Source organism: Hemiscyllium ocellatum, chromosome 14 (genome assembly GCF_020745735.1).
Source record: "Hemiscyllium ocellatum isolate sHemOce1 chromosome 14, sHemOce1.pat.X.cur, whole genome shotgun sequence".
Taxonomy (NCBI): domain Eukaryota; kingdom Metazoa; phylum Chordata; class Chondrichthyes; order Orectolobiformes; family Hemiscylliidae; genus Hemiscyllium; species Hemiscyllium ocellatum.
Window position 1 is genome coordinate 30461775 of NC_083414.1, and position 16328 is coordinate 30478102.

The window sequence follows — 16328 nt, forward strand, 5'->3', positions numbered from 1 at the left end:
CTCAATGATTCACTTCCTCCTCACTCATATTCTCCTCAAGCCCTTCACTGTTCAAAACTCCATTTTGTTCCATCGATGGCCATTGTTTGTGGCCATTTCTTCAGCTGTCTCAGTCAAATGCTCCATAATTCCCATTCCAAACACTTTGCTCCCCCTCCTTTAAGACATCACTTCAACCAAGTACAAAGACAAAATGCTGTGGATGCTGAAAATCTAAAATAAAAACAGAAAATGCTAGAATTATGGAGCAGGCCAAGCAGCATCTGCAGAGAGAAAAACTAAAAGTTAGCTTTTCAAGTCACATCTGTAAAGGGGTTAATGTTAAGTGTAAATAGAATAATCAGCATCATCAATGATCTAAGACCACATGATAACCAGAACTTTTGGGAGGTGATTTTATTTGGATGCCTCATGTAAAGCCTTTTTCCTGCTCAATGTTCATAATGTTCAATAAGAAGTAACATATATCTACAATCTAAGTTTCTGCTATCTTAATAAAACCCAATCCTAAATATAACTAAGCAACTAAAACAGATGGTAATAACTGACCAGCACTTGAAGTCCACAACCTGAAATATTAACTCTATTCTCTTCTTAAACATATTGCCTGGCCTGATCACCAGCATTTTTTCTCTTTGGCCAAATACATGGTCATCTGCTTTATGGTCTCCTTCTTCGCCTCAGTGTTAATTTTTGTTTGTTTGTACTATGTGAAATGCCTTGGATGTTTGACAATGTTAATGATTAATGCCAGTTGTTGACGGAATGCAAATACACTCAGTAATTCAGTGAACTAATTTACAAAGCCTGAATTTAATTTGTTGCTAATCATCTCAGTAGAGACATATGTAATTGCTAACATTTTAGGTTAACATGACTTAATTATGGCTTGAATTCAAACTCCAGATAAAATTTCAGTTGTACAGGAATTGTGAATGTAGATCATACTTTGGTCTTGCATAGAAAAATGTTATTTCATGACCTGCCCAATATAAATTAAACAAAACTCCATAAATTGGCTAGCAATTACATTAACTATCATTTATAATTATGTTGAACTTCAATCTTTTCTCATTTGCTTTGCCACTTGTGTCCGTACAGCCTAATCCTAATTTACAACGATTGTTATTCTCAGGTTTAAAGTCCATTAGAATTTTCTTTGAGCCTTTCCAAACACATCAATGTTCTCTTTGAAGGGAGGGTGCCAAATATTGAACTGTATTCACTACAGGAGATTCACTAATGATTTACACAAGGTTTAATTGCAGAACAAAACATGTAATCTCACACTCTGATGATATATCCTGGTATTTTCTTAGCTACATTGATCACTTCACATTGTTTAGATGCTCTCACTGAACACTTAGCAATTCTAAGAAATCCATATGATGCAATATAAAGAAAAAGGATGTGGAAAAAAAGGAACAAAAAGATAGGAATAAAAACAATAGGGATCACCAAGCGAATTTTTCTAAAAAAATTACCATCTTCCTTTATCCCTCTTTTATTGACATGAGAAACATTTAAACTTGAGGATGTCTGTACAGAGTACAAAAGAGAAATTTTGAAAACTTGTCTTTTTTAATGTAACAAATTATATTATTTAATTTTTTTAAAATGAAAAAAGTGAAAAGTGCTAAGAGAAAATGAAATTAAAATAACACCAGCAAAGTGACTTTGTGTTCTGTAATACCTGAAATTGTTTAGAATGGATGTAGTTACAGAATCATAGAACTCCTATAGTACAAATAGGTTACAATCAAGGCCACACCAACCTTCTTAAAGGCTTCCCATCTAGATCCTGACTGCATCCCCATGATCCTGCACTTACAATAGCTAATCTACCTAGCACTGAACAATTTGGACAACTTCAACTTGGCCAATCCACCTAAATTGCTCATCTTTGGACTGTGGAAGAAAATCAGAGCATCTAAAGGAAACCCATGCAGATATAGGGAGTTGGTGCAAACTCCATACAGTTACTGAAGGCTGGAATTGAACCTGGGTCCCTGGTGCTATGAGGCAGCATGCTAACCACTGAGCCATCATGCTGCCATATATGTAGTGTACTGTTTGATCTTTTGCACAGAGAAGGAACAAGCTAGATGATTTTTCAGTTGGTAGTACCCATGTCCTAACAACCATGGCTCAATGCTGCCATTGCTAGGGACCCGGGTTCAATTCCAGCCTCAGGTGACTGTCTCTGTGGAGTTTGCACGTTGTTCCTGTGTCTGCTTGGGTTTCCATCTGGCGCTCTGGTTTCCTCCCACAGTCCAAAGATATGCAAGTTAGGTGGATTGGCCAGGGATGTGTAGGTTAGCTGTTTCAGCATAGGGAATACAAGGATAGGATGGGGGCTGAGCCTGGGGATGCTGTTCAGAGGATTGAATGGACTTATTGGGCCAAATGGCCTGTTTCTACACTATGGGGTTTCTATTTTTTTAAAAAAACTGCCTTGACAGAAAACTGTAAGGAAAGTTTAACCACCCGGCTAATTTTACAGAATGGATTCCCAGAGGAGAATTTATCTGCCCTAATAGACATTACAGGGGAGATCCTCATGATTAAAATGAATAGATGAAGAAATGTGAAGAGCAGTGTTTCATTTTACTGCCTTGCACTCCTGACAGACAGGGCCTTTTTCCTGTGAGCATCATTTGGAAAGTAATTTTTACAGTTTGCAGACACCAAGTCAGATGAGAGAATACTTGGTGAGTTTAACTGAACTCTCTTGAAGAGGAATTGGGAAGTATCCAGTTACAGTATACCACTGCTTGGCAGTTTTATTAATACATGTGCATATCATTGCACTTCAGTCTCAGCAGAGCATATTTACTTTGGTTATACCAGGGGGGATAGTTGGATTTTTCCCGACACTGATAATTATTTTTTGTGAAAATTTAGAAGGGTCCATTAACATGGAAAGAATTTGGAACGCACCACCAATGACGAAAAGAAAACTCCTCCTGTAATTTACTTTCATGTTTGCCAAATATTTTTGTGGAAAGGAAACTGTTTAATCAGTTCCTTCAATTCTTTTGAGAAAACCAAGATTTTCTGCTGTTTTTGCAAGTTTACCTCTATCAAAGAAAGAAGGATTAACTTGCACTTATATAAAACAAAAAAATCTGTAGATGTTGGAGATCTGAAACAAATAAACACAGAAATTGTTAGAGAAACTCAGCAGGAAAGCAAAAACTTTTCATTTAAAGGTCATGAAATAAATGTTATTTCCAGTCTATCAAGAAACATTTATTCCTTGTTGGTCATATTGACATTGGGTGGTGAATTTGCTTTCTTCCATAAGATGAGCTGACATAAGGTTTCTATGCAAATCAGCTGGGTGACTACATCAGTTCAAGGTGCTCGGTATGAGTACTATATTAGCATCTCCACGGGGATAAACGTTTAAAATAGAACATCAGTTGCAATAGCAAGGCTTATAAAGAGATAAAACGAAGTATCATCAGAAATTACCATTTTGTCTGACTGACTGACACATTTTTGAAGTTGAAAATTACTTCCTTGTCAGGTTTGCTTTGTAGAAGACAATGATAATGTTTCTCAGTGACTGAATTCACTGGTCATGGCAGTGGTTCATTCCAACTCATTATACAGTTTTCATACAGTTATACATACTTCAGTTCTCTTATTTCTGCGTTAATGGAATTTGTATAGAGATAAAACAGGAACATCCAAAAAGATCTCTTACAATTTCTATAGAGGTTTCTTATGTTTAAAGATAAAATTCAAATTTCCAATAAATATTTGAAAAGGATGACCAGAAGATTTAGAATTCTGAAACTTTTACTTGACAAATTACTACATGTGCTTTAACCAGATGCTATTTTCTTTTTTATAGGCAATGTAAATGACAGAAAAGAATGTTTTCCTTTTATACTTAACACACCTTGGACTCCCCATGGGATTGGCAAACAGTCCACAGTTTCTTCCAACAATGGGTTTCTGAATCCCCTACTTTCTCTGTGTAGTAACTTTTGGTGACTATTTGCAGAGCTCTCCTCAGATGTGTCATATTAATCTCAGAATTCTTAGATGGCTACAGAATGCATCACTTTGAACAGAGTCTGTCTTCCCCCTGAATCCAGCTAGGAAAATTGTAAGTAAAACATGTTCTCTCTGCTGACCACACAGAATTGTTGTCCACTTGAGAGATTCATTGACTTGTAAGAAAGATTGTAACATAATCTCAAAATAGTTTTCCCTGGCATCTTCACCCATAGTAATGTGAAGGGCATTAACCTTGCTTCCAGGTAGACATACTGACTATCTATTCTTGACTCCAACTCTATCATCTTTGAAGTAGGGAGACAAAATAAAGCACAAATGTCTCCAATCCAATACCTTCAGCATATCTCTGACACTCTGAAAGATGAAGTTGTGAACTGAGCTGTCATTCCTTCCTAATATAATTACTTTACACTTTTTCTTACTAGTAAAACAATCTGAGTATTCCATTGTTCTGCACCAATCAAACCAACCAGAATTACTGTCAAGCAGATTTCAAATTACATGAACTCCTTAATTAATCCTAAAATTAAAGATCTAGTTCCAGAACATCATATCTTATACATTTTAGAATGGTCACACTGCAATTTGTAGGAGGGAAGTACTTCACTTTGTCTAGAGTGCAGTTCTTAGTGTGGGTAAGTGTTCTGCCCACACTGGAGATGTTGCGTCCCTCACTGTTGAGCATATTTCTAGCCATGGATCAATTCCACGTGCTAAGAAGACTGAATGAAGAAATTTGCTATGCTAGTCCTCAGCTAGGCTGGCATATTGGGCCATATACATTTTTCCTTTGTCCCTCATGAGATCTGCACTTCACAGACCTTATGGCCCTGGGGTCTCAACCACCAATTCCTAAGCAACAATAACTGAATGGACACCCATTGTGTCCATTCAATGAACTGTAAAAGTAGGGATGTTTGCACTTTTAGACTAGAATTGCAGGTGGCTTCTTCCTGGAGGTATTGTTCACCCGAGCTTAAATCTACTCCGCTTTAAGTAACCTCTTCTGGGTTTTATACTAACATTGCTGGCAGGAGATCAGTACTAACTGTCCACTCTAAAGTAACCGGATTCACTATATATCCATCCGTTCTCAGGAGCACAGGTTTATATAGCCATCCTATTCCAAAAACTCCACAGGACTGCACAAAACTCAGTAAATCTAAAACCAAAAGTCTTCCACTCTAAACTGAGGTTTTCCCTAAAGCTCAAAAAAATGTTACCAAAATTGCCAACAAGCCTTGCTTCATTAGTTACCTTGCTGGTTTGCAAACCAATCTAAGGTAAACAAAAAGATTCTTTGAATGATACACAAAAATGTATTGACTCTAAAGCTGGGTGTTAAAACTGTTTACAAGGAAATCACATTGGCTACAGAAATAATTACAACTTAATTTCTAACCTCGGACACATAGAAGACCCACAGATTACTGACTCTAAAAGCAGAACTCCAAATTTACAATAAGTGATGTTAAATATATATCATAGCCTCATTTAATGCCTTTGCAGAAGCATACCAAAGAATTGGTTTCAACCTCAAGATGACTCAAGTTCTTTACTAACCCATTTAAGGTCAAATTCCAGTCCATCCCGCCATTGGCATCAGAGAAGAAATGCATCCAAACTTAGAACATTTCCCTTACCTAGGAAACTACCTGTGTGTATATATATCAGCTATTAGGGCTGACATTGATGTAGAGATTCAACATCACATCCAATCTACAAGTTGCCTTAGGATTCTTAAGGATGAAAGTCTTCAATGTCCATGACATCTGTGTTGTTTCTAAGATCCTTGTGAATAAGGCAGCCAGCCTTCTAACTCTTCTGCATGGCTCTGAACCTTGGACTATGATGCCCCCTCAATGCCTAGAGAAGTACCTCCACATGAGACAGATTCACCACATTAGCTGGGAGGTGTACTAACATTACCATCCTTGAAGCAGCCAATGATACCAGCATCTCGACCTTGATCAGCTGACACCACCTCCCCTGTGCCAGGCATGTTAGGTTATCAGAGTTCCTACTGCCAAAGCAAATCTTCACCCAACTCAAGGAAGGCACTTGAATGAGAGGAGGATAAAGGAAACATTTCAAAGCTTCCCTGAAGGCCACCCTCAAGAAATACAATATAGACATCAACACAGTGGGTGACCCTCATTCAGAATAAACTGACTTGGAGGAAGCTCCCATGTGAAGGGACACAAGTATGGAAAAGGAACCAAAGAAAGGAATGCCAAAGAGTTCAGGGCTAAGGAACAATTTCACCTCCCAGAAACAAATTCCAAATATGTGGTCAGAGATGTGACTCTAGGACCGAGTGCTCATCTGCTACACAAGGATCCACAGAACCTAGATGGAAAATCCGATTTGTTAGTGAGTGATTGCTGATATTTATCACACAGTTTACATCACAGTGGATACATTCTTGATTAAGGGGGTCACAAAGTTTATTGGAAGTCAGCAGGAACGTGGAGTTCAGGCCACAATCAGATCAGCCTCTACCTTATCAAATGGTGAACTAGGTTTGGGCAGCCAAATATTCTGTTTTGTTTGTATGTTCATAAGTGAAGTTGAGTAGCTTACTGTTTCTGTTCCCATCAGAACTATTAAAAAAAAGGTTGTGTAATGGGAGGTTGTGGGTGGATTTTCAAAGAGAGACAAACAGACGCCTCCACCCTCAAATCATGATATAAGAGCCCTCTGATAGCCCTCAATGCTTAGCGATCTAAGCAATAAAATTCTGTAACCCTGTTCCATGGTGTCCAGAAAACCTTGTTTCTGGATTCAGTACAATCTAAAGTCAATCTAAAGCCAAAATTACCCTGAAATCACAGCAGAAACTTGGCAAGACTTTTTTAAAATATAAAGAAATGCTTCACTTAAGTCATATATATCAAATGAGCTGGCTTCAGCTCAGTATTATTCACAGAAAAGGGCCAGAGTTATTTGCTTTATTTCTATTGTTTTGAAATGTGCACAGAGATTTAACCAATAGCTGAGAATGAAGGGTTGCTGGGATAGATGTTGTCTTGTAAGATCTGTTACATGTTTGTGGCTATTTCAGTACAATTTCACCCAAGTCATGTTGAGTTTCCAACTACAGCCAGTGTAAAGTTTCCTAGATGTGACTACTCATCACAGTATGCTATTGAATGAGGTTCTGCTGCCTATAAAACATGACTCTTGCTGTTATATATTATTCAAACAGTTGATCTCCCAGAGCATTATTCATGGAAAAATATTGGATCTTTGTCTTGGTGAAATTCTGCCTGCTCATCTTTCATCTGTAATCTTTCTGCTGTTTCTCACTACTTGTCTCTCTCTTTTAAAGCTTTACGACATTTGTCTATGATAACATTTCATTCGAAGCAAACACTGCTTTAAAACAACTTTTCAATGCCTCAAACTTGTTTACTCTCTTTGTGTATGTCTAAGATTTTATTTTCTATTTTGGGGAGGTGTTATTTTATACCAATAAATAACGTGTCCCTCTGCTTACAGCTTTCATTAACTTTTGTCTGTACTGGAATAAGTAGCTACAGAATGAGCATAATATTCTTTGTCCTTCAAGGGGCCTATGTAAATTGCTTATAAACAATTTAACCACACTGAAGCCTGGGCTTGTTTCCATCTTTGACAATCAAATGAAAAGAACCTTCCACATAATGTTTAGACCGTTGTTAATATTTGCTTTATTTAAATTGCAAGTCTCTAGATATAACAGAAACATAGTAGAAGGTAACAGGAGGTAACTTGAATAAAATATTCATGGTAGCGTTAGAATTTGAAGTGACCTCATTTCTTTGGGGCCTGTTGCTGATAGAAACCACAAGATACTTGCTGAAGAGAGTCTGAACATTCAGAATTCTTAAGAAAATGAATGCATAAATCAAAAAGGTATACATTTCACAGCAAAAGTCCCAAGTGCATAGCTTCCATTATATCAGAACAGATGGATACACAAGATGACTATATTCTAGAATTGTCATCAGTTGTTTTAAGATGAGAGATGAGGGATTTGAGTACTATGGAATAGAACTTTTTTCATTTTATGGATCCAGTGAAAATATCAAATGGACCACCTAGGCTTGTGTCCACTGAGGGTTGAGGTTATTTAAACTCAAGCAGTTTCTTTCATTCAGAAAGACAAAGGAAGAAAGCTTGAACAAAAATTTAACCTGGAACATAAACACAACCCATTGAGGGAGGAGGGAAAGGAAGTGTATCCTCTCACACTTTTTTTGGCCACATATTGTCTGTATTTCCTCATCCCTTAAACTGGTAAATAGCAGAACTGGCCCAAATATTTAATTCAGAATGGACAGGTGACCAGGTGGATTTGTACACTACAGTTTAATATCTGAAAATGTGATTTTGAACTTAGTCAAGATAAATAAGATGAAGGCCTTCTCTCTCTGTTTGCTCTGAGTTGTATGTGAGATGATTGTTGGCTTTCTGAACCAGACTACTACTAATGTTGGTGGCACGGTGGCTCAGTGGTTAGCACTGCAGCCTCATAGCACCAAGGTCCCAGGTTCGGTTCCAGCCTTGGGTGACTGTCGTGTGGAGTTTGTTCATTCTCCCTGTCTCTGTGTGGGTTTCTTCTGGGTGCTCTGGTTTTCACCCACAGTCAAAAGATGTGCAGGTCAGGTGAATTGGCCTAGCTAAAATTGCCCCTAGTCTTAGGTGCATTGGTCAAAGGGAAATGGGACTGGGTAGGTTACTCTTCAGAGGGTCTGTGTGGACTTGTTGGGCCAAAGATCCTGTTTCTACACTGTAGGGCATCTAATCTAATGTGGACGCCAACTGCTTTAATATAGCACTAATAAGTAAACTCATTTCATAACTGTTTTGGGAAATTAAACTGCCAATAAGTGCAGAAAGGAATGTTGCTCTCAGTTTGGAGTTAGGACTCATTATATCTAATTACTTTGAGCTTTACTCAACACATTTTTACCTTTTTAGTTAAATGATGCAGTCTTTTTAAAAAAAAAACAAAAGAAGTGCGGATGCTGGGAATCAGAAACAAAAACAGAAATTGCTGGAAAGTCCCAGCAGGTCTGGCAGCACCCGTGGAGAGAACCAACGTTTAGAATTCAGTGACACTCCACCCAAACCCAAGAAAGAAAAGTGAAAGTCTAATATATGTTAGCTAGAGTGCTTGTCATACAGAGCACTTTAATATTATGTTATATTGATGAAAACTCTGGACTCGAGAATTAGTTTTTCAATTTAAACTGATTTAGCTTGACTCATTCTTGAATGTCCTTATCCCTTTTATATAAAGAGGAAAAACTTCTATCAAAAATACCTGAACAAATTGCAGAAAGTTACAAGAAAATAGGAGTTCATGTTTTCTATTAAATTGTTCATGAGATGTGGGGTTTGTTGATATGTCCAGCATGCCCACTTCCAATCCTTGACTACCCTCTTGAAGATGGTGGGGTGAGCTGCTAACACTGAGATGGAATGCCACAAGTTTGACCCAGCAAGAGTGAAAAGGACATAGTTCCAAGTCATCTTTGTGTTTGACACAAAGATAAACCTCAGTTGGTGTTTTCGAAGTCCTCAGTACATTGGGTGTAATGCAGTAAATTCACTATCACCAACAAGCTGGGTTGTTGGTGACGAGAGGAGTCACTCTTACTCATGAACCCTTTGAGCATCATAGCACAAGATTTTTTTTCAATTAATCTATTAAATTAATTTATAAAAACTAGAAGAGACAACAGTAAAGTTGAACAGTTATTTTCTGGGAACTGCGAAGTGTCACTGCTTTCAGAGTTGTAGATATTTTGAATTGGCTTTAACTTGAACTAGCATTTAAAAACAGATTTTAAAAAAAACAATTAATCCTGACTGCCAGTAAGAATGACAGGAGTTTTCCCATGTTGTTTTAAGTGTGGAAGTGAGTGTGTTCAGTGGAGACTAACATACCCAACCCACTGACAACGTTACTCACCTGATAACCCACCAGTCATCTCATAGACAACTGACAATTGAGTAAGAGTCTCATGCTATTACTCAACCCTGGTGAACAGAGTGACCAGAACTTCTGGTCATTCAGAGGCCAGTAGATTCTGGTTCCTAAAGGCCACCAATTGAGGCCTATTTCTCAGCGGATCCTCAAAAGGGACAAGATAAGTCATTTTTACCCTCTTGCCCTGGAGTATTCAGAGGGGGCGCAAGAAAGGGTGTTATAGGGAGTTGGAGACAAGGGCAGGTGGATGACTTGCTCCCTCATTAGTTTCTTTCATTGCCCTTCGTTAGTTGAAAAACTACTGGGAAGGCAAGTACGTGGCAAGTAGAGTCCCATAAGCCACCGTTAATTGACTTGAGGACTTCAGGACTTCACTAATGACATATCAAGAAAGTCCCCAGTGGCCCTTCTCAGCCAGCATTTAATTGCTGGGGGGTGAGTTTCTATACAGACCCAGCTCAACCCATTATTTCCCTTTCCTGACATCTCCAGGAAGGAAATGATTCCATTTAACATATCTTCATTAGATTTGCCACTAAACAGGCTGCTGTGTCATTGTGCCATACATTGGTTGTTATTTCACTGGAATAATAGTTTCTATTTGTGGCTATACTGGACATATTCCTGAAGTTAAATTTTGATAAACAACTTGAATAAACTTCTTTGTTTGTCTTGTGGCCGGATGAGATAACCTCAGTGACCAGTAGGGAGTTCCCACTTGTGTCAGCCTTTCTGTGGCTGAATTTCAACACAAATTCAACTCACTTTTCCTATTCATTTCCATGAAATAAACTGTCACCCAGAGCAGTTTACAGGCTCATCAAAATTCAGTCAGGCAACCTACATTGCGCAAATTTTATATGCAGTCGGTTCTGCTATAACGCGGTAGTTCTGTTCTTGTGAAACCCAGTTTTATAAGAAAATCACGTAATAGTAGCAACTTTTAAATTATTGGGACCAGAATTTCATTATAACCAATACACACTTTAAATGTTCATGATATAGAAACAGTGTCCATAATTTGTCAATCGTGTTACAGCGAATTTGCTAAATGAAACATGCATTATAGCAGAATGACCTGTATTAGGGAGGGCATGGTTAGTTACAAGACCTTATTTCTATCTCTTCTCTTTCACCTATTTGTCCTGTCAATTTTTATGCCATCAGCCCTACACTTTGGAACTTTCTCCTTTTCCAAACAGGAAAGTGGCACAGTCTAGCCCAAATTAACAGTCCGCGATATAACATGGTCCCAACTTCCTCTGACCAAGACGTGAAAACTCATACCAACAATAGATGGGCTGGAAATCAGTTCAAACTGGATTTTGGACTCTAGTTTCCTTCCAATAACCTGGCTTTCATTTGTAAAACCAATTTTTTACAAATTTATGAGTATAGAAAATGGCCTGGAAATGAGTACATCATACTAAGTTGTCCAAATCCTTGATTTACTTTTACAATAGAGTTATTTGCATAGATACTTTTCGCTTGAAATAAGATCTGCCTCATTATTGGACTCCTGACGAGTCAGCCTCAACTGGACTTTAGGACCCAGAGTCTGCTGGCCTCTGATTGACCAGTGGTTCTGGCGACTCACATCACCAGTGTTGAGGCTAGTGATAAGTGAGAGAGTAGACAGGCAGGAGCCTGGAAGAACACAGCAAGCCAGGCAGCAGCAGGAGATGGCAAAGTCGCATTTCAAGTGTAACCCTTCTTTGGGATTGGGGGCAGGTGAAGGGGAAGCTGCAGGTAAAAGGGATAGCGGGCCAGGATAGTGAAGTTGGCATAGGTGAAGTCAGGCAGAGGGTACGACCTGGTTGGTAAAGTCATGTGGCTGAAGTAGCGAGTTTGCGTCATTGTACGGTCAAAGAGCTGGGAGGTTACGGCATTGCAGCAGTGAGAAAGGGACTCACAGTGTGCACGTCTGAGGGTGGCAGAGAACTTCTTCAAAGTGGGCATCCTTTTGAAGAGCTTTTGCAGTGAACAAACTAAATCAACATCTCACTCTGTCAGCTGTCAATAAGATGACTGGGGAGTTATCAGGTGTATTATCTTGCCATTGGTGTTGTTTGTTAGTCACCACTTGAACACACTTTAAAACAATATGGAAAAATTCTGCCCATTATTGACAGTCAGAATGGTTTGTTTTTAATCATTTATTTAAACCTTCACTCAAGTTAAAGACAATCCAAAATATATACGACTCTGAAAACAGCAACACAAAGTTTTCAGTTCCCAGAAAAAAAAGCTACTCTGCTTTATTGTTGCATCTCCTGGTTTTAATTATTTTAAATGAATTTCATGTATTGAAAAAAAAGTGTATTTTTTGATGTTCTGAAAGGTTTACTGTGTTGATAGTAAATTCTGTGCACCCAAATTGTTAATTGTATTGAACTTTCTGCTTTGGACACATGTAACTGAGGATTTGGTAAGCGCCACCTGAAAGTTCTCAGTCAGTCTCCGCCCCCACCCCACTCCGGCCTATCACCCTCACCTTGACCTCCTTCCACCTATCACATCTCCATCGCCCCTCCCCCAAGTCCCTCCTCCCTACCTTTTATCTTAGCCTGCCTGGCACTCTCTCCTCATTCCTGATGAAGGGCTTATGCCCGAAACGTCGAATTTCCTATTCCTTGGATGCTGCCTGACCTGCTGTGCTTTAACCAGCAACACATTTTCAACAGTCACACACCATCCTGACTTGGAACTATATTCCTTTCATTATTGCTAGGTCAAAATCCTAGAATTCCATTTGGCATAGCAGTGTGGGTTTAACTGCCCGACATCAAGATAGTAGCTCGCCCTCACCACCAAGGACAGTTTGGGATAAGATAGGCATTGGTCTTAGTGGAATTTCTTGTTTGGCTCATTGCAATACATACACTGCATGGTTACGTTCAGTGCATTGACTGTGTCTTCCAAAGTGGAGAGTGGAGTTAAATGAAAAAAGATTGTGTATATTCTTAATTCAGATGAATATGTCTTCATACAAGGTAGAATGGAACAGTCCCAAAATTTTCTATGCCTCAAAGTTTAATGTAAGGAACTGCAGTGTAAATTCAGTAATACCTGTCAACTTGATATACCTTGAGACAAAATTTCAGTTAGTATTGGGTGATATATTTTTACTTCAGTGACAAATCATAATTTAAAGTTGAGTGAAACTATGACAAATAACGGACATTTCCCCCGAGGGGAAATTTCATTAAAAGTTTTATTGAGAATCTTATTGACACTCCAGCAACCCACTATGGATACACTTTGGAACATGTCATTCTATCCTGTATGGCATACAAAGCTTCAGAAAATAAATGATGGGGGAATAGAAACAATTTACACCAAAACTCGTAATTTTCCTCACAATTTACATTTTAATTCCTGCATTAAAGATTCCACACACTTTATTGCAATCATTATGTTGCTGGTATTCTTTTGAGCCAATTACCACAAATATATCTCATATACAGCAGTAAACTGACTATTTACTGTTCGCTGACTGTATTTTCAATATGTATAACTGACCTCACTGCTGAATAAAAGGTCAGCTGTTCTCCTGTAACTCTGCCAAAAGAATGATATCATAGAAGTGCAGAATGGTAGAGATAGTCAAACAAGCTGCAATAATATAATAAGATCAGAGCAGAAGTTGTAAGTAGATATAACCAAGGTACTGAGGAACACAGGTAAGAAGCTTTTCAATACACTTTTCTCCTTAGCCGCTAGTGACAGAATCCAGGGAGCAACCCTCAGTTCAAGAATTCTTCAGGACAATCTGTACCTCACTAATTATATGCAGTATAATGTTAAAGTCGAAGTCATTAATGTGCATAATCACATCCACACACAGGAAACAAAACAATTCTGCCCTAATTTACTCTAACTGACTTTGTTAATGGATTTATGAGGGATCTGGTTGAATTATACTAATGGACTTCCATTTCCTTGTATAAGTTATGTCTTAAAACTTATCTGGTTGACCAAGTTATTGGTTATCTGTTCTAATATCCCTTATGTGGTTCACTTTTCATGATAACATCCTGTAAAGCATCTTGGATGTTTTATTATGTCGAACTGCAAATTGATGTTGTTAGTACTTGCTGACAGGCATACTTTGGCAATTTGGACCAATAGCATTGCTTTTGAAAATTGTTTGTTAATTCCAAATTGGAAAATATGGATGTAAAAATCTTACTTTTATTCATGGAGCTTGATGAACTGTTTACCAAGCTAATGTTTGATTTTCCCTGTTTTCTATATGTAGTCCTCCAAAACAGCTCATACTTACTGCAAGGTGTAAAAGTTACCAACTGAACACCGTAAGATCTACACTAAATTATGCACATCAGGATGAAAATACCATAAGATTTTGGAGTAGAATTAGGCTATTCGGCCCATCAATTCTACTTCACCATTCAATAAAAGCTTGAGATATTTATTTGATTTGAGTTATTTAATGTCACATATATCTAGAAAGATAGTGAAAAGTGTTTTGTTGCCACAATCCAGTGCCATCTTGAGGAACAAAAGAAAAAAAAAGAAATTACGTAAGTAGAGTTCATCTTCTGAACAAGCGGGTCTTCAAACAGCTGAAGGGCTTCTGCAAGGTCTCCGCAAAGAGTCCCTCTCTGGGTAGAGCAATCACAGCCACACTTCAGGCATACCGCAGCCAGGAATCCCCACTCCAACACTGCATCCACCACAGCTGAAGCCCCATCAAAATTCCAAGTTCATACTTCAAGCCTACCGCAGCCAAGGGTCCCAGCTCCTGTACCAGCTGAAGACCCACTGAAACTCCGAGTCCAGGCTCTGGGTCGACCATAGCCAGTAGTCTCACTCCAGGCACCTCCATCCCCACAGCCAACACCCACTATCCTGCTCTGACTTCCCCACAACATCAGAACATGAATAAAATGAAAGCAAAAGAAAAAGAATACAAAGAAAAGGATGTAGCCAGCCTGGAGTGGATGGGCTAAAGAGTCCAAACACTGTCTACTGTGCTGTTCTGCCATCTTCAATTCTCCTGTCTTCTCCCTGTAATCCTTGATCTCTTTAACAATCAAGACCCTATCTATCTCTCTTAAATACAGTCAATGGTTTGGCTCCACAGCCGTCTCCGCCAATGAAATCCACAGATTGACCACCTTCTAGCTGAAGAAATTCCTCTTCATCTCTGTTCTTAATAGTCATTCTCTCACTGTGAGGCTTCACTTGGTTCCTAATTTCTCCTCCCACTGTAAACATTCTTCATGTCCACTCTTTCCAGCCTTGTCAGTATTCTGTTAGTTTCTATCAGATCCCCACTTACCCTTCTAAACTTCGAGTACAGACCCAGAGTCCTGAAACGCTCCCCATATGACAAGCCCTTCATCTTCTCTAATTATGACATAATGTATTCTCAAAGATTCTCAATGTTTTCTGATCTCAGACCAAGACAAACTAATACTTCAGTTCAGTACTCAAAAGATAACAAAATATTTCGTCAACAATTTGTTGCCCTGCCAAAAATTTCGACCTTATGCATGTAAGGAGATGATTTGGCCCTCAGTAAGATGGTTGGAGCGATCATTGTATTTTTTTTCATAACAAATGTTAGATGCATTTGATTTGATGTCTTTGTAATAGAAATATTACCATATTTAGTTTAATATTCTGTGCTGAACAAACATGATTTAAGAGGGGTTATTTGTCTAGTCACCAGTAACTCTCGGTTGAGTAAATTAAAATTATGGAAAAGTCCTTGATAATATATAGAAAGTTAATAGGTCAGGCAGCATCTGTGAAAAAGAGAAACCAAGTTAGCACTTCAGGTTGATTTCCTTTCATACCTGAGAGTATCAAATATTTCCATGATTATGGATTAAAAGGATTTCAGTCATCATGCTTAAAATTTTCTCTATTGTAACATTAATTAAAATAATCTTCCATTAATTGAAAAATTATGAAAAATTGTAAGCATATGTGTGACATGGAATTTAATTAGAAAATATAAATAAATTGAAAAACACTTTAGTTCAAAAGATATAAATCCTAGATATCTAAAAATGAGGGATTAAGTAATTCTATTGTAAATTATAAAGTATCTTAACAAATGCTGTCTTGTGAGCTTGCTCAGGGGTAGCAAAGACCAACTGTACTCTGCTGATGAAACCGTAATAAAAAGTGGAGAATAATTGCACCAGTAAGAGCAGATAGAATTCAATCTTCTTCTTAAAGTCCTACACTGTGATTACTTTTGCATATATTTTGATTTTATATTGTAGTATTTGTCAGCAGTTTGGGAACTAGAGCAGTACTATTGATTTTATGCACAAATTAC

The 16328-nt window shown here is 38.1% G+C and overlaps 1 protein-coding gene across 1 annotated transcript in view; it reads left to right on the forward strand.

Moving 5' to 3' along the window:
• The window catches only part of ninj1 (ninjurin 1), a 48882-nt gene that overhangs the window by 14331 nt on the left and 18223 nt on the right, over positions 1–16328 (forward strand). The window lies entirely within an intron of this gene.